A 24,209-nucleotide genomic window follows, 5' to 3' on the forward strand; every position below is an offset into this window, starting at 1 on the left:
GCTGTTTCTTTTTCTTTTCAAGAGTGTTTGGACTTTTTCAGTACAATGTATAATGCTAACTCTTTTTAATAAGCAAGAACATAGCCATGGCACTTAAGTGAAAACAGGGCAGAGGGGCTGGCAGTCATATAAGGAGAGCTTCATCAAACACCAGGACATATGAATGTATAAGAATGAATGATCAGAAGTGGGCATTAAATCAATTTTATATTCACCATTTCAACATCAAGAAGAGTTGTTAGTTGTAAACCAATTGTTATTCAACTTAATGAACTAATTAGGAAAATCAGTTGCAATAATAGTATTGGTACAAACTGATCTGAATATAAAAAGTAGAATTAGAATTCTAATACCAAACTTTCCAAACTAGAAAAACCACATAATACTGTTGATAAGATCTTTTCTTTGTAAAATTAATCATAGGCAGTTCTTCATTTACTGAATTTTATTTTTATAATCCATACCTCTGTAACTGTGATACACCACACTTATACTTGTGACATTTCTGTTGTGTGTATATGTCTTGCAATCTGCCAGGATGATCTAGTTAATTTCTTAAATACTTTGGGTAAACTGGCTCCATTATTATTTTTCCTATTCCTTTGCTTCATTTAGTTAATGAATGGCTGTCATCCAGAGATATAAAATATCAAGACCTCTACCCAAAGACCACACTTGGGCTGGCAAGAATGCCACAACTGCTCAGTTGAATCACAGACAGAGCTGGAGCATACGGGAACAAATTCACAAATAATAGAGAAAAGTCATCTGAATATTGCTTAGACCATTTTTAACATGAAATTTTCCAAAGATAGAATCATAAACTCCAGAAGATATATGTTAGTTGTCACTCCTATCTTTTGTTCCCTAAGTTGTGCATTTTTAATACGAATGAAATATTTTCCTCAGAGGTGACTGGGTAATTGTTTTGATAGTTACATAATTTTGTATCTTAGTGATGAAATATTTATGCATGCAATTCAAGTTATCTGTTATAAAGGGAAACTATTTAACCATAGTGGACTAATGGTACATGGGGAAAATGGGTGTCAAAAGGAAATTTATTATATCTTCCAAGTACTGCTTTCTGTGATAAAATACAATTTGTATGATTGTGAAGTAGCATTGTTTATTTTTCCAGTCAAAAAGTCACTGTCAAAAGTATGTTTGGGGAGGGAAAAAATGGCCTTAAAACAAATGTATCACAGGGAATATCTAGGTTGTTAAAAAAACAAAAAAAAACCTAGGGCAGCATGTTAAAAATGAACATTTCCAATACAATTTGTCATCCATGCATAAATCTTGCTGACATTTTCAGTCACTTTAATAGCCTGCCCATTTTATAAATCAGTATGAACTTGCACAGTTGCAAGAAGTGTGTATTTTGAACATCTCATTTGCATACTTTACCAGAAGCCAATGAGGCAGTGGGAGCAGCACTGGTGATCACAATACGTGTTTGGGGAGAGGCAGAGGAATCAGTAATGGCTTTGCCTTTAGGGATTGCTGTACTCCATAGGGGACGAAAATGAGAAATATTTTTCAAACAGCAGGGGTAAAGGTTTTAAAACTAGAAACACATGGAGTGATAAAGATGTTAGTGCCACAGGGCGCATAGCAGGAAAAATTTACAATGTAAAAACTGTAATTTCAGCATTAGGAAGTAATAATCGTGTTTCATCATTGTTATTAAAGCATGACCCTTAAAGTCACATAAATTAGATATAAGTTTCAAGAGAAGTTTATTAATCTTTAGCAGGAAAATATTAGGAAAGTTTATTATCAGATAAGATTTTCAGGGGGAGGCACGTTCTTCTGACTTTGTGTGTTTGTGTTGTGTGTGTGACTTCTCAGGGAAGTCTGTATCATTTCAAAGGGTAAATAAAACTTTGCTCACTATCAGCCAGTGGGTATAAATAATGCCTACTGACAGATAGCGCTTGTTCTTTTAAATTAGCAATTTGATGAGTTAACATGATACACAAAGAATGGGGACTGACCTATCCAAAATAGTTCTACTTGTCCAGAATAAAATAGTACATGAGAACTAAAGCTTACTTTTAATACAGAATGTTGCTTAGATGACGTTGATGGTAAACCAATGTTGCTAGCATAATTATTAAATTAGTAAAAGATTTAGGGTTCTTGGAATATTGAAAAATTTATAACTAAATGATGAGGTTTTATTAGTAGCTCTGTGACAAAATTGGTGAAAATTTATACTTTAGAGAAGGGCAAGAACCAATAATTATCAATGGACATTAAAGAACTATTTATGTAAAGAGGGTAAATTATTTGATGATGCGTGTATTAATTTGGAAGTGAATATCTAGATTATGGGTGAAATATTAATTTTTACCAATTAAGACTTCCTTCAAAAGTCTGGTTTTAGAAGTTTTGAACTAAACCTGTGTGTTTGCATAATTATTTAGGTGGAACTCAAATCTTGCCAAGTTAAGGGGAAAAAACTTGCTCCTTGTTCTTTTTTTTTTTCTAATAATATGTTTCAACATTTATGGAATAGGGTGATGAGTTGTAAAACACAAATTTTAAAAGCATAATTTTAGAACAGCAAACACTCCTCAAATACATTATAATCTGAGTCAAAGCAAATTTATATTAATGCAACATCAGAAACACATTTTGCGTACAAGTAAAAATTGTTGTAGAAGATATAAGAAAATATGAACAAGCATAAAGAATAACTTTTCTACAAAACAAACGTAGCCACTTTTAACATTCTCATATGTACTATTCCAGGATTCTTTCTACGAATATGTATTTAATCTTATAATTTTATTTTATACATATTATTATAGAAATATACTTTTTAAAATGTATAAGAATATTATTATTTGGGCACGTACAATAAATGAGCTATTGCTCAGCAAAGTGTGTCCAAGTAGAAAGCATATAGAATTTGATAGAATGACAGTTCAGGATCATTTAAAATTAGATTAATTAAATGCAAAGGATTTCCATAAGATATTAAGCTTGTGTAATAGACACCATCTTAATAATATCTGCTACTGATTTATTTAATAATGCCTTCTCATTTATAGCTATCGCTTATATTGTTCTGTTATGAGTATTTATTTTAAATGTTTTGTGATATATTCAAAATGCTTTCAGATACATGAAAGTGATATTCATCTTCTTTAAAGAGCAGTAGTCATCCATAGCAGTAATTTGACCGATAGTCCATAATCCATTGCAGAATCATGAAGTAAGTAGTTTTCATTGCATTTGTTAATTTGCTGCAGGGAAAACAAAAAGACCCAGTGATAGGGAATTCATGTGAGACAAGATGAAGAAACTACAAGGACCGAGAAAATAACCATTCTCAGTGTGCTCAAACTCTTTTTAACTAGAGGTTATATAGACATAGGAACCAGATTACAGTGGAAAGAAATAGAGTGAGACTGAGTTGCAAAGTATTTGCAGAGGAAAAGGACGTGATGTAGTCTGTGTTATACTTAACCCAGTTAGAGTGAGATAGGAAAAATAGAGAGGGAGAAAGTCAGTGAATTGAAATAAAGACGATGTGGCAATGCTAAGTCTTTGGGAAAAATAAACCACAATTAAACCAGCGTATGAAGAGCACTGGCAGGCTATAAATGACAAGAGTAGAGTAAGTTCAGACTTTGATTCATCTTTAAGGCAGGTAGAATTTGAAAATAAACAGAAATAATGAAGAATGCTATCTATGCTTCAAGAATAAGTAGATGAGATTGCTTTCCTTTGAGAAATATTTTCATGTTGTTCTGTCATCCGCTATATCCATTCTATTTAATACATATCATAGTAATGCTATGTCAATGAAATGTTTATTCTATTCAGCAAAGAGTGATATCTTAAGTTTGGGTTATGTCCATGAAGAAATTCACATTGCAGAATTTACATATCAATATACTCACCCTATAGAGTGAGAGCTCTTCTACTGTGTTAGCTTTTGCTAGGTTATGTTGCATTAACAAATCACCATCAAATTTATACAAACATGTATTTCTTACCATATTACAGTCTGCAATTGTCCATTTTCTGTGTCTCTGACTTAGATTCCAGGTTGAAAGGTCAGTATGAAACAATAATATGACTCTTAAATCCTTCTGTCTAATCATCTCATATTTTATTAGTCAGAGAAGGTCACAGGGTAAGCTTGATATCCACGCCTTATCCATGTGGCATCCCACAAGAAGATTCTGCAAATAGCTAGAAAATGGGTTGCAATGTATAATAACCCTTTTATGGTGAATAAGGGATAATTTGGGGATAATAACAAAATATATTATGTTGTAAATACAATAATATAATTTACCACGTTAGTAAGCTTTGACATGAGAGTCTAATTGCAAAATTTTTTTTCTTCAATCAGATTTTGCAGATATAGTTGTTTGTTTTTGTTTTTTATCCACAGTAGCTTTTTAGATTTTATTTGGTCTTACTTGATTATTTTTGTTTCTGTTGTCTGTGCTTTTAGTGTCATATCTACAAAAAAATCATTGCCAATATAGTTTTATTCTAAGCATGAGATTGGGTGGGAGGTGGGAGATACAGTAGAGTTGGGGAGATTGGAAAGCAGTGTTGATAATTTCATTGACAAAACCACTGGAAAGGAGAAATCAAAAGAAGTCACCAAGGAAGACTTTTGGGACTCACTTTCCCATAAAGAGTGGAGTTGTTAGTATCTGTGGTGCTGCCTGCTAGTTGCTCAGCATAATCTGTGTTCTTTTTCTTCCGTGGTAATCAGTTTGCCCCTGAGATGTAACTGCCAGCCAGGCAACTGAATTTCCAGCCTCCTCTTCAGTTAAACAGGCCACATGACTAAGCTCTCTAAGATGGAATATTTGGAGGTGTGATGCCTGCCACTTTCATATCTGTTTACATAAAAATTCCCATGTGTTCTCCTTCTTGCTTTCCCTCCCCCCTTCACTGAAGATGGAAAGATATGATTATGCTGTCTTTGAAAGCCACATGTTGAAGATAGAAGAGCCGCTGTAGCCTGTGTCTGTGAATGTGGCAGAGCCTCCCCCGTGCCTAAGCACTATCAGGAACGCCTGCCCTGCACTGCTACAGGAAAGAGAAAGAAAGTTCTATGGTGTTTGAGCCACTGTTATGGGATCTATTTATTACAGGAGTTTACTTTTCCTAATACAGTCGTCTTCTTCCAATAAATTTTCTTCTTAGTCAGTGATATTTTCTATAAACTTGCCTTTTCTCTGTTTCTTCACTGCTCAAAAAATCTTCAGTGGCTTCCTATTGCCTACAGAATAAAGTTAAAAATCTTTAGTATACCTTTCAAAGCCCTTATCAAATGTTCTACATTTCTGCCACTTTCCTACTACACATTCTGTAAATAAAAAATGCTTGCTTAGTTTCTCTAATACTGTGAAATTTTCAGCTTCTGTGACTTTGATTATTCTATTCTCCATTCCGGTAAAGCATCTCAACTTTTTGAAAACCTGTTGATTCTTTAACTCTGCCATATCCTGCATATATTGTTCTCTCAAAGCAAATACTAAGAGTTATTTCCTGCCACAGGAAAAAAAATGATACATTTATTAGCCATGTCCTATATCATAGGAATTAGTATAGTTTTTCTGTGTTCATCTCCTAAAAAACAGAGACTGTTTCCTCTTCAACTGTGTATTCTCAACACAGTATCCAGTTTTCAAGTACTTGTATATTTTAGTTGTAAAGTCTATCTTGAAAGTTGACCAGGGAATTGATAAAAATTGGTGGATTCTATACAATTCATTGATGATACTTTGTCTCAGAGATTCAGTTAAAGCTCCAAGGGGTATAAATAGACAAAATTGTGTCATATTGCATATAAACAGTGATGGGTGAAGATGATCATTGACTGTAGTATGATGAATTAGAGTATTTTCTTGAATTTTGAAAGACTAGGTGCTGCTAGAAAGAGATGTCGCTTTCATGCAATTAAATGTCTTCTGTTTTCAAGAACATCATCCAACTTTCAAGCAATGGATAGCATGTTTTCAGGCAAAAGGGAACATATCAATACTGAAGGTGGAGGTCTCCATCAGTGAAAGGCAGAATTTATGTATTAAATATTGGTTTCTCTATTGATACATAAATTTCACTTTTCTCAACTGAAGTCAGTTATCTCAGTGATTTTGTCAGTTCATCTGTGGTCATGAAAGATTTTGACCACAGGATTTATCTAAGATTTTTGCCAGTGATCCAAGTCATCCTGTGATTAAAGATATTATGTCTTTTTAAAAATAACTTAAGCAATTATTTTATAATTTCTTTGGGGTTTTAATATCTCACTTTTACTTGTAAGGTTTTTTTAAAGCATTTATAATTTTTCCATATAATGACTTATAAAGCAGGTAATGAAATATGTTAGAAGAAGGGATAGTCTCATTGACTTTTTTTTCTATAATACATTTGTGGTTACAAGATGCTATGACAAAAAAAGAATGAGATGTAATTTTATAAAAAATCTGGATTGCTTTTGACAGAAGATTTTTTATTATGCATGAATGTTTACTAAAAACTGAAGTTCTACTAGTTTACTGTTTTCTTTTTTTCAATTTATTTAATTACTTTTATTGAAGTATAGTTGATTTATGATGTTGTATTAGTTTTAGGTCTACAGCAAAGTGATTCAGTTATATATATATTTGTATATATTTTTTTCAGATTCCTTTCCCTTATAGATTATTGCAAAATACTGAGTATAGTTTTCTGTGTTATACAGTAGGACCTTGTTGGTTATCTATTTTATATATAGTAGTGTGTCTATGTTAATCCCAAACTCCTAATTTATCCCTCCACCCCCTTCCCGCTTTGGTAACCGTTAAGTTTGTTTTTTATGTCTATGGGCTTATTTCTGTTTTGTATATAAGTTCAGTTATATCATTTTTTTAAGATTCTACAGGTAAGCCATATCATATGATATTCGTCTTTCTCTGGCTTACTTCACTTAGTCAATTTTCTTGATAGTAAGCAAACATAACATCTACTACAGGATATTAAGATAAAAAAGAAATCATGTAATGACTCTGATTATTCAAGGTAATAGAGAGTAGGAGCAAATTTGTAATTTTTCAAAATTGAGACAAGATTTCCAAACTAGAGGTTAAATATGGCAATGATAGTTATCTGACTCTTGAGTTAAAACTAGGATGAAATATCACAGGCCTTAAAGTTTATGAGAATCAATCACAAGTTGTCAATATGGATTTGAATTTTCAGTACTGATGTTGACACTGTTCTATTGCTTTTGGTAAGATTTCTGAATAAAGGCAGAACACTCTCTAATAAATTTTGCACAAGTAATTCTGGACTAATTTATTAAACAGAAATGGGCCTTATCTAAGAATCCATAAGTGATCCTCTTGATGTGGAACACATATATTGGCTACATGCAGATGATTATTTTTAGGAGGAAAAGCTATATTCTTTGGATCCATCATTAGTATATAACTTTAACTGATATTTCTGAAAACAAACGATGTTATGCAAACTTGGTTTAATTGATTAATTAATTGATTCATTGAAAACATAATGTATGTCAACAATTGCCCTAGGTATTAAGGATAAAAACACATTATATATTTAGTATCTTTAAAAAATCTAGGGAGGGGCTTCCCTGGTGGCGCAGTGGTTGAGGGTCCGCCTGCCGATGCAGGGGACACGGGTTCGTTCCCTGGTCCGGGAGGATCCCTCGTGCCGCTGAGTGGCTGGGCCCGTGAGCCGTGGCCACTGGGCCTGCGCGTCCAGAGCCTGTACTCCGCAGCGGGAGGGGCCGCAGCGGTGAGAGGCCCGCGTACCGCAAAAAAAAAAAAAAAAAATCTAGGGAGGAATGTAATGCTCTGTGAGCATCTTCAAAGGAAACAGATGGCACATTCAAATTAAGATTATTCAATTAATTAATAAACATTAATTCAAAGGATCAGGCAGAGTTTAGGTAATCCAAACTCTGCATGGGGCATGGTGGGTAGGTCTGCCACCCTTAGCTGTTAAAGAGCAAGAGGAGAGAGTGGTTGCCAAATTTAAAGTCAGAAAGGGCTGTTGTGGAGGTGGACACCTTTCAGGTGCCAAAATATACCAGCCCTCTTGACCCTGCAAAGCACTCCTCATGCCCTTCCCTCTGCCACCCAATCTCCAAAATCCAATGGTTAAAGGTAACCAGAAGACAGAGGGCAAAGGAGCTCATTCAGGTCTTTAAGATCAGCCTCAGAAGGCAAAGTGAAGAAAGGTGGAGGGAGAATGGGAAAAAAGACATCTAACACTGGTTATATCCAGTTTACAGATGAGGAAACTACAAAAGTCATAACTGGTAAGCGGCAGGGCCAAGATTCAAAGCCAAGTTGCCTGATTCCAGAGCTTTTTCTACCTTGCAGGAATGTCGTAAAAATGACTTCTGCTCTCAAGGGACTTGCAGTATTGTAAAGAAGAGGCTAAACTACAGAGGAAAGAACAACACAGGTGTCATCAGTATCAAGATGTCAGGTAGGTTTCCCAGCCCATGACCATGGCTTACCTTTGTCCCCTCAAAGATGTAGGAGGAGGAACGACCAATTCCTTTAATCTGTGAATGGGTTTAGAATTGACCTTCTGCCCAGGTGAGAACTTTGAGAAGGTATCAGAGGAGCATCACTTAAGTGTTGCAGCTATTCATTTCATGTTGGTTGCAAGAGGAAATCAGGCTTCTTAGTCCCATACCTTCTCTTCCTGCTATGTCCAGAAATGTAGTTTTTATTTTGGCATTTGGGGAAAATTGATGGAGGCTACCATTACTTCAACTTCGGAATCTTTAGACTATTGTTGTTGTTGTTATTGTCTTTGAAGTTCCAGGTGGTGTGAATTTCATCTCTATTGATAATACGCTTCTATTCTTCTAAATCTAGAATTGCCATAAGAATACAAACCTTGTCAGATGGCAAAATTTTAAATGATCTGAAAGTACTTTGGAAAAGAGGAAATCTGCTCTTTCCTCGCAGGCCTGCATGTGTGGAAATTGTAAAATTCCAGTGTCAGCATCAAAACATTATAAAGGATGCCACTGTGCATTCATAAAACCCCTTACATTATAATATGAGATCATTTTCAATCGTTGTTACTGTGCTACAAAGGACAGCTTAATAACTCTGGTCTAAACTCTGTGATTACATATACTCAGATGCTAATTTGATATAATTGAGTATGTTCTTTTGTTGGATTCTACATTCAGTTTGTGTTTAATACGTGAAGACTATTTTCTGTGGTGGTTATCAAGGGTAGAATAAGCCCGACAGGTGTTCCCCCACACTTAGGCTTCTAAGTCACCTTTTCCATTAGCTGCTAACATTGTTAACAGCTGAGGCAGCTGGTACAGGAACAAGAGAGTTCTGCATTTCCTTTACTTGGGACAAGATTCATTTAATCCAGATATGAATGCTCTATTTCTATGGCACATCTGTTTGGGTGACACAATGTATACATTTTTTAACATCTTAAACATTTTGAATTTTGTAAGATTTTCTGTAAAAAATCAATTTTTTTGACTTATCAATTATTAAATGTATCATTTAATTCTTAAATCCCCAAATACAAGATTCATACATATTTTGTCACCAAACGTGGGGAGTTTTGAGTTTTTAACTTTGTTAATTCTGAATGATTCTATTTTTTCTTTGTTTTGAGAGTTACACAGTTTCAACTACATATTTGTCTGCAATTTCACTATCCTAGCATGAGAAAACAATAAAACTTAATCTATTGCAAGTAATATAATCATTGTTTGAATGACTCCCTTTCAAGGGTATCATATATAGCACCCAGGTTTTTTTGTTTGATTTCACAATTTGTCTTCTTTTTATTATTGACCTTTCCTCACAAACATAAAAACATATTTTTATTAAGCTTTCAACTTGATTATAATATTCTTAAAAGGGTTAATAGTTGTTTATTATATAAATAGATAAAAGACACATACACACACACACACACTCACTCACTCACTCATCCTGCCTGGAAACTTCGGATCTAGTGTTAACACTGTTTCACATTAATTTTGAAACCATGGGTTATGATAGATTGTGTTACTATTTGAAATCATTTGCTTATCTCTGGCCAAACAGACACATAGGATTCCAGCCCATTTGGGGGATTTGGTCATGTGACCTTTTTTATTTAGCCAATTGAATGTGGCCAGAATTGGTATCCATTGTGTCTGAGCAGACGCTTTAAGAACTATTAGGTCATTTCATTTCCTTTGTGCCATGAGAGTGGCATATCCTAGATGGTGATTGCTCCTTCTGCCTGTATGACTCCTTCAGATTGCTCCTTTCATCATACACAAAAAAGACAAGTGAACCAGAGATGATTTCCAACTTAGATACAATGCAAGAAGACCTAAATCTTTATATTCTTTAAACCTTTAAATCTTTACATTCTTTAAATCTTTACATTTACAGTCTTTACATGTGTAGTTTGTTGCTGTTCACAACATACCTAGGAAGAGATAACTGATATAAAAATTGGTACCTATAAATGGGACACAGCCATGGCAAAAATCTTAAAGTGTATGGCATTGGCTCCAGAGCTCTGGGGTTGGAAGTGCAAAAACTCTTAAAAGAGACTGGATAGAATTCTCCTGTGAAACCATCTGGTCCTGGGCTTTTGTTTGTTGGAAGACTTTTAATCACACTCTCAATTTCAGTACTTGTGATTGCTCTGTCTTTTTTTTCTCTTTCTTCCTGGTTCAGTCTCGGAAGGTTGTGCTTTTCTAAGAATTTGTCCATTTCTTCCAGGTTGTCCGTTTTATTGACGTATAGTTGCTTGTAGTAATCTTTCATGATCCTTTGTATTTCTGCAGTGTCAGTTGTTACTTCTCCTTTTTCATTTCTAATTGTATTGATTTGAGTCTTCTCCCTTTTTTTCTTGATGAGTCTGGCTAATGGTTTATCAATTTGGTTTATCTTCTCAAAGAACCAGCTTTTAGTTTTATTGATCTTTGCTATTGTAGCCTTCATTTCTTTTTCATTTATTTCTGATCTGATCTTTATGATTTCTTTCCTTCTGCTAACTTTGGGGTTTTTTTGTTCTTCTTTCTCTAATTGCTTTAGGTGTAAGGTTAGGTTGTTTATTTGAGATGTTTCTTATTTCTTGAGGTAGGATTTTATTACTATAAACTTCCCTCTAAGAACTGCTTTTGCTGCATCCCATAGGTTTTGGGTTGTCGTGTTTTCATTGTCATTTGTTTCTAGGTATTTTTTGATTTTCTCTTTGATTTCTTCAGTGATCTCTTGGTTATTTAGTAGTGTATTGTTTAGCCTCCATGTGTTTTTTACAGATTTCTTCCTGTACTTGATATCTAGTCTCATAGCGTTGTGGTCAGAAAAGATACTTGATACGATTTCAGTTTTCTTAAATTTACCAAGGCTTGATTTGTGACCCAAGACTACCATATGACCCAGCGATCCCACTACTGGGCATATACCCTGAGAAAACCATAATTCAAAAAGAGTCATGTACCACAATGTTCATTGCAGCTCTATTTATAATAGCCAGGGCACGGAAGCAATCCAAGTGTCTATCGACAGATGAGTGGATAAAGAAGATATGACACATACATACAATGGAATATTAGTCAGCCATAAAAAGAAATGAAATTGAGTTATTTGTAGTGAGGTGGATGGACCTAGAGTCTGTCATACAGAGTGAAGTAAGTCAGAAAGAGAAAAACAAATACCGTATGCTAACACATATATATGAAATCTAAAAAAAAAAAAAATTGTTCTGAAGAACCTAGGAGCGGGACAGGAATAAAGACGCAGACATAGAGAATGGACTTGAGGACACGGGAAATGGGAAGAGTAAGCTGGGACGAAGTGAGAGAGTGGCATGGACATATATACACTACCAAATGTAAAATATATAGCTAGTGGGAAGCAGCCGCATAGCACAGGGAGATCAGCTCAGTGCTTTGTGTCTACCTAGAGTGGTGGGATAGGGAGGGTGGGAGGGAGACACAAGAGGGAGGAGATATGGGGATATATGTATATGTATAGCTGATTCACTTTGTTCTAAAGCAGAAACTAACACACCATTGTAAAGCAATTATACTCCAGTAAAGATGTTTAAAAAAAAAAGAGACTGGAAAAATGAAACTTTGTGGAGTGGTGGTATAGTTGGTAAATCTGCTTCATGCAATAACTTGAAAGACAGATAATGTACTTATAAAACTTAGAGTTTTAGATGAAGAAGTTGAAAAAAAATGTGACTGATGTGATTTGTTTGCTTTTGGCAACATTAAAATGTTATTAAAAGAAAACCATGAGCTTAGAAAACTGAGATTTAAAAATAATGAAAGGAAAACATAGATCTAGACATTTCAAAATTTACAGGTTCAAAAGATGCAACTGTTTTATTTTCTTCAACCAGTAAAAATAAAATTGAGAAATGCTTTGAATAACAAAGGCTGACTGAAGTTTGGCCTAGGGCAAAGATCAAATCAACTCCTCAGTTCAAGTCCAGGCAGGGATTAAATTGGCTTTCAGAAAATCTTTCCATTGGACAAAGTGGCTTACAGAAAAAAACAGAAACAAAACCCAAACAGGTTCTCTGCTGAAACCTGATAATCTCAAGGTATTGACAGTTAAGTCTAGGGAGAGAAAGGTGCACTTCAAAAAGAATCATGGGCATATTAATGGAACATGGTGCTTATTAGGATCATATAGATGAAGATTCTAGAAGTTAGAAGTTTGTACTGCTGAAATAACTCCTAGACTGGACCAAAATCCAAAATACAGCAAAAAACCCAAAACTAAATGTGAGACTTAAAATGACCTTGATCTCCCAACCTACTATAGGCAAGATACATCTATTAATACTAATTAGCCCCCAAGGAGGGTATAAAATTTAATACTTTCTTTAGATGTGTCCAGGGAGGTTGAAAAAGGGAGGATCTGTTTGAGGTGGAACTGTAACCAAGAGAACCTGGTGATATAATCATAAAGAAGAACTGAGGACTAATCCTGGAAGGTTCCCTATCCCTCAAGTAGGTGGGCACTCAAAAATGTTCCTGAAATAATTTCAGGCTTCCTATGTACCAGTTATTTTGTGCTTCCCATTCTCCTTTCCTAATGCAGTGTTTATTGAGACTAATATGTCCCTGTTCCACTACTAAATATTTGGTGTGCAGGGAGCAAATAACTTGTCTTTGTAGTTCACACACCTTTGAATCAAGAGAAGCTGTACTCATGATGTAGAGACAAGCATACGACCTTAGACTGGTGTCTAATGTCATGGTTGGTTGGGACGCCTTCTTTGGAGTAGAATGTGTTTATTCTGTGTGCAGAGAGAAAATGAGTGAATATATATAATTAAGAGGGCGAGATATAATAGGTTGTATTATTGTTCCCAATTACTGGCTTCCCATCAGTAAAAGGGCTGTGCATATCTTCCTATTACCGTGTGAATGAAGGTGAATCCCTCTGGGTGGCATTTATGTCCTTGACCCATTGATATGAAGCACAGCCATCTGATTTAATCTGGTCAATGCGATAAAGGCTGAAATGCTCACTCCATATCTGAGCTGCAGCCATGCAGAAAAAGAGCCACTCTCTTTTTCTTCTGCCTTGGGAGCAGTATGTCCCAGAATACAGCTGCTTCATCAGCCTGGATCCTGTAATGTAGACTTGGGAAGCGAAGAAGAACCACATCTGACGCACAGCCAATATGTAACAGGAGTGAGCTGTAAACTTTGGTTACTACAAATATTCTGAGCTTTGAAGGGGTTACCTTGGAAAAGCTGAGCGTTAAGTGAATATTTTAAACTCTGTTTTTCCTTTCCCATTTACGTTTGGTAAGGGTGTAAAAGGATAACGAAGGCATTTGCCAGTGAGATGTTAAGGAAAACAGCTGGGCATTACCTACGATAATTTGGATGCATGACAAGGCCAAGTAATGGAGAAGAGAGAGGTCAAAATCAAGATACAGCCAACAGTTTCTTAATTCCACAGTTTAAGACATATGGGAGGATGTTTAAGTGAGGCCCGAAAGTACAGGTTTCATCCTTTCAACTTTTATACAACACTCGCTGCCATCCATATTGATGATCACACCTATTATTGTATTAAAATGCAACCATTTTCTTGACCAGGGGAGGTATTCCTTCACTTTCATGTGTTTTCTCCAAAACAGTCTCAGGTAATGTTAAGGTTCCCTTGCTTTTTGAGTTGTCCACACAGTTCATCTTTGGCATTTGAATAGCTCATGTATTTTACAAAGCAGCCTTCCAACTGTTTTCACCTTTTGATAATGTAGCTTATAATGAGGTTAGCTCATCCACCATACTGAACTTGACACAAAGAAAACTAAGATAAAATACTGGTCATCAAATCTAAAGATTCAAATTGTACTATTGCAACATTACCCAAGAATGTACATTAGGAAAAATTGTCAGAGGCTTTTAAGGTGTCAAAAAGGGCAGGACCTGCATGGATAAATTATGAAAATTTTTTCTTTTTTTTCTATTATGCCAAGTAATGCTACTACCAGTGTGGTCTTCTGTATTGTTGAGCCTAAGTGTTTGAAATAAGAAACCCTGAAACTTTCTAAAGCATTTTCCTATTTATACAGGTTTTATTTTTACATATTTATGTTTCTGAGCATGTCTTAATTCATTCACATTTCCATCTCAGATATCTGTGCATTACGATACCAGTCCTGTGTTTGACTATCCAGCATGTACATTTATCAAGTTTTTATGGAAATTCAATTTCAATATAAATAATATTATGTTGTGATGTGAGTTGCTTAGAGAAACACTATTTTAATGTTATAAGGAGTGTTAGTAGTTTTTAATGTTAATAGGAAAATAATTTTCAAGATATTACCAAAAACGAGGGTTTTGTAGGAAGAAGTAAAGAATTCTATGGTAATGTTGGTACTCATTATTTCTACTAGATAATAACAAGGATAAATATCAAATATTTTTTATAGCCTTTGTTGTATGTCATGTATAATTCTAAGGTCTTTACATATATTAATTCATTTAACCTGAAAACAATCCCAAGAAGTGTCTGTTTTACAGATATATCTATTTTACATTTGAGGAAATATAGGCACAGATAAATTAGGAAACTCACCCATGGACACACGGCTAATAAGTGGTGGATTTATCAAATCCAGGCAGTCTGAACCAGAGCTTCTCTTTTAAACTATCATAGATTCACAAATGCCAACATTAAACTTTTGATTACCATGCATATATTCTCAGTCTTCTACTAATGTACCATAAACCACAAGGCTTTAGAGTTTTGTAGGGAAAAGATCATTAGTTGGATTTGTTATTCAGTTCCTAATCTAAACCTTATATTTTGGTAGAGATGTTTGCCAAAGTTTGTGTTTACTTTCCATACAATATAGTTTTGCTATCTTAAGTTATCTTAAGTTACTGAATATTTTATTTATGGGTCTTACTCCCTAAATTAGGAGTTTCTAAAAGGTAGGGAGGATGATTTATTTATCTGGCTGACTCTGCATCATCAGTGCCTGTCTTTGCAGCCTCTTGTAAGTAAAAGACGCTATCTCATTACTTATATAGGTTCATTTTTCTTCAGTTTAAGTCAGCCCTAACATCTAACATGATGGGGTGGTTTTCTTGTTATTGTTCCCCATATATGGACCAATTGTGCAGAATCACAGTGCAATCATCCACTATCTCAGGGCAGGCCCTCTGATCACACATTTGGCCAATTGTTTTGAAATAGAAACAAAATATTTTACCTATGGAGTGAATGGAGTATGTTTTTTCTTTGCCTGTAAGGAATGAGCACTTGCAGAAGACTAGAAGAAAGAGATTCATTTTTATTTTTAAAAATATTATAAAGTATTTAATTCATTGATTATCAAGGAAGAATGATCAATTTTCATGATTAGGCATTGGATTCCAAACCAATACCAACAATGGTACTTTTGTTGGAGAGATTAATTAAGGCATGTAAAGTAATAAACAATTATGTGATTCATAAATAACCTATACTCAGCAATTTAACATAACAGTATAAGAAAACAAAAACACAGAAGAGGAAAAGTAAAAATGGATGACCATCTTCTAGCACATGGAATAAAGATCTGAGCTAATTACTGAAGAAGGGGCATGAGAAGGGTCTGGGCAGGGCCAAAGTCTAGACTTAATTCTTCTTTTGTATTGTTTATAGATAGTGAGAGAAAGTCCATGGTGTAGGCAGTGTCTGGAAATATATAATTATATTCCAGGATAGCAGTTAATTTCAAGTATATATGATAACTTATTTTCTAATGGACAAAAAAAGGAGGGCAACAGGGAGTCCCAGGGAAGTTACTATTTAAAGCTCAAGCAAGAAGTTGGTGTCTGGACTGTCCATAAAGTAAGAAGGCCTTGATCTTGGACTGTGACTCAGCTACAGAAATCCATTATCTAAGAGGGAAATGTTCATGGACATAGCTGGGTTCTCTACCTAGAGGGTCATGAACATTGATTCAGAACACTTCTGCCCATTAGAATCACCTGGCAGAACTTTAAAATATCCACATGGCCAGAATCCAATGCTAGACCAATTAAATTGTAGTTTAACTAATTGTTCTGGAGCGGGATTTGAACATTAGTTAGGGGTTTGTTGTTGTTGTTTGATGTTGTTTGTGTATATTTTGGTTTTAGTTTGTTTGCTTTAGATTCTTGGTGGTTCTCATGTACAACCAGGATTGTGAGCTACTGCTTTAGTGTGTGCAGAGCTACTGGGGATTTTGTAGAAATGCATATTTTGACTCAATAGCTTGAGGCAGGGCCTGAGAGCCTGCATTTCTACCAAGCTCCCAGGTGCTACTGGTTCACACACCACACATAGGCTCATACAGCTCTTCCCTTATGACAACAACACTTAGACACAGGGGAAGAAAAGTCCCTTATCAGAACCAGATAAGCACTTCTTCTAGGGAGCTCACATTTCAGAATTAGGGTCTAAAAGTGCAAAAGGACATAACTTAGGCTTAGGCTATCCATCTGATCTGTCCTAGGGGAAAGTTTTAAAATCAAGCTTCACATTGGTGTTTCTCATTTTTAAAAAAATCCTGATCTCTGTATGGCATTTGACTCGCTCCTTATAGTTTCCACAAACAGGAGTATTTTGTCAAGCTTTATTTTCTGGAGTTTGTATTGTGAATTGATAATTTGTTTACAAAATATACGTATTTTCTCGGACATGCTAATATTCTGCTTCTTGCCACCCTGTTTCTTATGATTTGTACCACCAGAATACAGTTTGTTCCCTATTTCTTTAAAAAATCCTTGAACATTATGTGACAAGATTTTACTTATTGGAAGTGTGAGTTTTTAAGTGATTTTTTTTTTTATCTTTTTTTTTTTGCGGTACACGGGCCTCTCACTGCTGTGGCCTCTCCCGCCGCAGAGCACAGGCTCTGGACGCGCAGGCTCAGCAGCCGTGGCTCAAGGGTCCAGCTGCTCCGCGGCACGCAGGATCATCCCAGACCGGGGCACGAACCCGCGTCCCCTGCATCGGCAGGCAGACTCTCAACCACTGCACCACCAAGGGAGCCCTTAAGTGATTTTAATAATTGTAGCTACCAGATCCATTTCAGAAGAATCATTCCATTAACCTAATTTTTTTTGAAATAGCATTAAGGAATAATTAAAATTTGATATAATAAATTATTTCTAGAAAAATTCAATAACAAAAATTAGAGAACAAGTTGTCAAAAAAGTAAAATTTGCTTTTTTGGACATTGCTGCAATGTTTTAAGGTATCAACTAGGGTCATGAATTGCTGATAAAATATGCACTGTCGTCACTATGCTTTTTTAGTAAGTTAGAGTAAGCAATGGCCTTCTTCTGAATTCTGATATTAGAATGAATGTTCACTGTACAGTGTAAGTTAAGATATTGTATTAGGCATGGTAGAAAGGTGTATCAACACTTTTAGTCCACCTACTTATTCTTAACTGAGCAAAACAATAGATTTTAAAACCTGTGTGTTGCAGGTCTGTGTTCATGAATTTAATATTTTTTTGCACATATTCAGTGTTGGGGTTTGAGAAAATATGTATGCATCTTAGAATAGATTTGATCTCTTTATTAATAAGATATGTGGGAAGTCATATGTATTTGTTTTCTATTGCTATGTCCCACATTATTACACCCTTAGGGGTTTAAAGGAACAAAAGTATAGTGTGCTAGGTTAGAACACAGTTCCTGTGGTCAGGATTCCTGCTATGGGTGAACTGGGTCCTCTGCTCAGGTTTTCACTAGGATGAAATCATGGTGTCATTTAGGGCTGTGATCTCATCTGAGGCTTGGGGTCCTCTTCCAAGCTCATTTGTTGCCAGGATTCAGTTGTTGCAGTTATAGGGCTGAAGCCCTCAGCTCTGAGCAGGTACCCATATTCTCTACCATGTGACTCTCTCCAAAATGTGACTGTTTTCTTCATCAGGGCTAATGGGAGAGCACATTTGACATGTGAAGTCTCTCTGACTTCTTCCTGACTCTGACTTCTAGACCTTCTTTTAAAGGGCTCATCTGATTAGGTCTTGCACAAACTTAATATTCTCACTTTTTATTAACTTGAAGTAAACTGATGAGAGGCCTTACTTCTGTCCGAAAAATCCCTTCATCTTTGCCATATAACATAATCTAATCACAGGAGTGATATCTCATCTTATTCATAGAACCACAGGGGCTTGACCCCCATCCTGGGCTGTTGAGGTGGGGCCTAGAAGGTGGGGGCATCCAACAAAAAGGGAATTTTCTGGAGTCTCAATATCTGATGGATTTAGGTTTTTAGACTTACTTAGGGCCCATAACCCCTTTCTTCCTCACAATTTTTCCCTTTTAGAGACTGCCTATGCTTCTTCCACCATTGTATCTTGGAAGCACATAACTGGTCTGGTTTGACAAAATCACAACTAGAGTGGGATTTTGCCTCAGGATGAATTGGATCTCAAGTCTTACCCATGATTCACCTTAGTAGGGACTTTAGACTTTAGATTTTAGAGTTGATGCTGGAATGAGTCAAGAATTTGGGGGCTATTGTCATGGAATTCATATATTTTGCATGTGAGAAGGATATGAATTTGGGGGGCAGAATGTTATGGACTGAATGTGTTCTCCCAAAATTTATATGCGGAAGCCCTAACCCCCAGTATGGCTGTATTTGGAGACGGGACCTCTAAGAGTACTTAAGGTTAAGTGAGGTCATAAGGTGTGGCCCTGATCCAAAAGGATTAGTGTCCTTATAAGAGACACCAGAGAACATTGCCCCTTCACCTCTCTCTCAGTCTCCACCTGCACATGGCAAAGAAAGGCCATGTGAGCACACAGCAAGAAGACAGCTGTCTGCAGCCCAGGGGGAGAGATTTCACTAACTTGACCTTAGACTTTCAGTCTCTTTAGAACTGTGAGGAAAAAAATTCCTATTGTTCAAGCCACCCAGACTGTGATATTTTGTTATGGCAGCCCAAGTAGACTGATAAACTAAGTCATACAGTGTATTTGGCTAGCTAAAGCAGATGATGTCAAACTGTTGCAGAACTTCTACTAATGTGTTTCCACCAGTAGTTTATCAGAATTTTCAATTGGTCCACATTCTAGCTAACACATAGCATTTTCTTTCTTTTTAATTTCAGCCATCCTGGTGGGTTGGTAGTGGTACATTAAATAGTTTTATTTAACATTTCAGTAATAACCAGTGAAATTAAATACTTTTTCTTACTTTTACTGGATATGGAAATATTTCTTTTGTTAAGTGTTCAAGCCATTAGCCCATTTTTTTAAAGATGGGCTGTATTTCTCTTATAAATTATTAGTCTTTTATATCTTGTACACAATATAACACATCTTTATTAAGATATATGTTTTTTTGCACATACATTCTTCAAACCCATATATGGTCTTTCACTCATTAATACTTTAAATTAACATAAATTCTTAAACATATTCTAATTAATTAATATTTTATTTTATGGTTAGCATTTTGGGGTTCTGCTAAAAATTCTCTGCTTACTCTGAAGTCATGAAGATGTTCTTCTATGTTTTTGATTAAAATTTAATTGCTTTACATTCCCATTAAGAATTACAGTCTATATGGAATATCTTTGTGTTTTTGCTGTAAGAAAGGGTCTAAATTCATTTTTTCCCATATGGATAAATAATCAACTTAGCTCCATCTACTGAGAAAACACCATCTTATCTCCACTAAACTCCATGCCACCTTTGTCATAAATCATGTGACTGGATATATATTCATCTGTTTCTGGCCTTCTTATTCTATTCCACTGGCTGTTTTTTTGTCCTTTGGCTAAAACCCTGCTATATTAATTAATATTAGTTACTAAAGCTTTTTATTAATGCTTGATAGCTGAGAAATCTCTAGCTTTATTCATCTTCTATATCACTGCCTTTCTATTCTTGGCCTTTTGTATTTTCATATGGATTTATGAGTCAGCTTCAGTTTCCACAAAAATACTCAATTATATTTTGAGAAAAATTGGGTTGAAATCATAGATTAATTTGACACAAAAGGACATTTTTTAGCATATTGAATCTTCCATTCCAATCTACATTCATTATATGGTACTCCATTTATTTAAATCTTTAAAAATTGTATCTTAATAATATTTTGTATCTTTAGAGAAATAGAACACAGCTTTTGGTAGGATGCAATGTTTGTTTGTTTGTTTTTAACAGACCTTTATTAGAGTATAATTGCTTCACAGTACTGTGTTAGTTTCTGTTATACACCAAAGTGAATCAGCCATATGCATACATGTGTCCCCATATCCCCTCCCTCTTGAGCCCCCTCCCATGCTCCCTATCCCACTGCTCTAGGTCATCACAAAGTACAGAGCTGATCTCCCTGTGCTATGCTGCTGCTTCCCACTAGCTAACTATTTTACATTCAGTAGTGTATATATGTTGATGCTACTCTCACTTCGTCCCAGCTTCCCCCTCCCACCCTGTGTCCTCAAGTCCATTCTCTATGTCTACATCTTTATTCCTGCCCTGTAACTACTATGGAAAACAGTATGGAGGTTCCTTAAAAAACTAAAAATAAAACTACCATATGACCCAGCAATCCCACTACTGGGTATACACCCTGAGAAAACCATAATTCAAAAAGAGCCATGTACCACAATGTTCACTGCAGCACTATTTACAATAGCCAGGACATGGAACCAACGTGAATGTCCATCAACAGATGAATGGATAAAGAAGATGTGGCACATATATACAGAGGAATATTAGTGAGCCATAAAAAGAAACGAAATTGAGCTATTTGTAATGAGGTGGATAGACCTAGAGTCTGTCATACAGAGTGAAGTAAGTCGGAAAGAGAAAAACAAATACCATATGCTAACACATATATATGGAATCTAAAAAAAAAAAAAGGATGCAATGGCTTTGATGCTAATGTAGTTGTTAGCTTTTTAAAGAAGTTTATTTTCAGTTTGCTTGTTGGTATTTAGAGATACAATTTTTATTTGTTAATCATGTGTAGAGCAAAATTGTAAAATTCACAGATTTATTCTAAAGGTTTTTCTGTAAATTAAAAAAAAATTTCTTAGGTACAAAATAATTTCATTCCTGAGTTATAAGTTTTTATTTCTTCCCTTCCAATTGTTATATTCTTTCTTCTTTTCTCTTTCTTTTCTTTTTCGTGTGTGTGTGTGTGTGTGTGTGTGTGTATGTGTGTGTGTCCACTAGTACAATATTTAATAGAAGTGGTGCTAGCACCCCATAGAAGCAGATGGACACGCCACCCAATATTTGATTTGGATGCTGAGACTGATGATGCCATACACATACCAAGAGGTTATGAAAAGGTGTATAACTTATATAATGATGCTTTATAGGGAAAGTAGGGAAGACTCTCATGCAGGTCTGAAAATGGCTTAAGAGAGAGCTGGGAGAAGTGACTGTTTTAAAGCATTATATTTATTTGTGGGTGTTGCTGGAGTGAGGGCTCCCTCACACAGACTGGATCTTGGGTAGTTTGAACTCCTCATTAGAGCCAAAGGAGAGAGCACTGGGGCTTTCTTATCAGCTTGCCCAAATATGAGGCAGAAAGTGAAGCAGGGGAAGTGGGGTTTGAAATAGCTCAGCAGTCAAACCTAAGCAATGGAGTCAGCCTCTATTATATTTGTTTTATTCCCTAACTTTGAGGTAAATTTTCAGATATTTTGCAAATGAATGTAAGATTTATTGAGTTAACATCAAGTAAATTATGTGTCCACATCTGGTATATTGGTTGCATATTTTGGGAATTTTCTTTATCTGAAAGAGAAGTGTTAAACTCTCCCATTATTACGGCCCCCAAAGTGAGGTGTTGGGTGCAGCAGTTTCCCACAAGGAACTCTGTGCCAGGTGCAAGGCCTCTGCACACAATACCCTATGAGCAAGTGGAACTAGATGAATCACAAAAGAAAAGGAAAAGAAATCTATGAAATGGAGCCTCTCAGAGCTATTTCACTGCTGCTACATTAAAAGATGTCTTTTCCCTCTGCTTGGTGTGAAAACTGAACTCACTGTGAAGAAGGAGAAGTCCATTAGAAGTCTATAAATATACATGAGGAGTAGAAAGAAAGAAAGCCATGTGGCTGACGGGGTCTTGGTGCTCCGGCCAGGTGTCAGGCCCGAGCCTCTGAGGTGGGAGAGCCGAGCTAAGGACACTGGTCCACCAGAGACCTCTCGGCCCCACATAATATCAATCTTCAAGGGCTCTCCCAGAGATCTCCATCTCAACGCAAAGACCCAGCTCCACTCAACGAGCAGCAAGCTCCAGTGCTGGACACTCCATGCCAAAAAACTAGCAAGACAGGAACACAACCCCACCCATTAGCAGAGAGGCTGACTAAAATTGTAATAGGTTCACAGACACCCCAAAACACACCACTAGATGTGGTCCTGCCTACCAGAAAGACGAGATCCAGCCTCATCCACCAGAACACATGCACCAGTCCCCTCCACCAGGAAGCCTACACAACCCACTGAACCAACCTTACCCACTGGGGGAAGACACCAAAATCAATGGGAACTACAAACCTGCAGGCTGAGAAAAGGAGACCCCAAACACGGTAAGTTAAGCAAAAGGAGAAGACAGAAATACGCAGCAGATGAAGGAGCAAAGTAAAAACCCACCAGACCAAATGGATGAAGAGGAAATAGACAGTCTACCTGAAAAAGAATTCAGAGTAATAATAGTAAAGATGATCCAAAATCTTGGAAAAAGAATGGAGAAAATACAAAAAACGTTGAACAAGGACCTAGAAGAACTAAAAAGCAAACAGACAGTGATGAACAACACAATAAATGAAATTTAAAATTCTCCAGGAGGAATCAGTAGCAGAATAACTGAGGTGTAAGAACAGATAGGTGACCTGGAACATAAAATAGTGGAAATTACTATGATACCACTGGTAGTAATACCACAGAGCAGAATAAAGATAAAAGAATGAAACGAATTGAGGACAGTCTCAGAGACCTCTGAGACACCATTAAATGCACTAACATTCAAATTATAGGGGTCTCAAAGGAAGAAGAGAAAAACAAAGGGACTGAGAAAATATCTGAAGAGATTATAGTTGAAAACTTCCCTAATATGGGAAAGGAAATACTCAATCAAGTCCAGGAAGCACAGAGAGTCCCATGCAGGTTAATTCCAGGGAGAAACATGCAAAGACACATATTAATCAAACTATCAAAAATTAAATACAAAGAAAAAATATTAAAAGCAGCAAGGGAAAAGCAACAAATAACACACAAGGGAATCCCCGTAAGGTTAACAGCTGATCTTTCAGCAGAAACGCTGCAAGCCAGAAGGGAGTGGCAGGATATATTTAAAGTGATGAAAGGAAAATACCTACAACCAAGATTACTCTACCCCGCAAGGATCTCATTCAGATTCAATGGAGAAATTAAAACCTTTACAGACAAGCAAAAGCTAAGAGAATTCATCACCACCAAACCAACTTTACAGCAAATGCTAAAGGAACTTCTCTAGCCAGGAAACGCAAGAGAAAGAAAAGACCTACAATAACAAACTCAAAACAATTAAGAAAATGGTAATAGGAACATACATATTGATAATTACCTTAAATGTAAATGGATTAAATGCTCCCAGCAAAAGACATAGACTGGCTGAATGGATACAAAAACAAGACCCATATATATGCTGTCTACAAGAGACCCACTTTAG

Source organism: Globicephala melas, chromosome 7, assembly GCF_963455315.2.
Source record: "Globicephala melas chromosome 7, mGloMel1.2, whole genome shotgun sequence".
NCBI lineage: Eukaryota > Metazoa > Chordata > Mammalia > Artiodactyla > Delphinidae > Globicephala > Globicephala melas.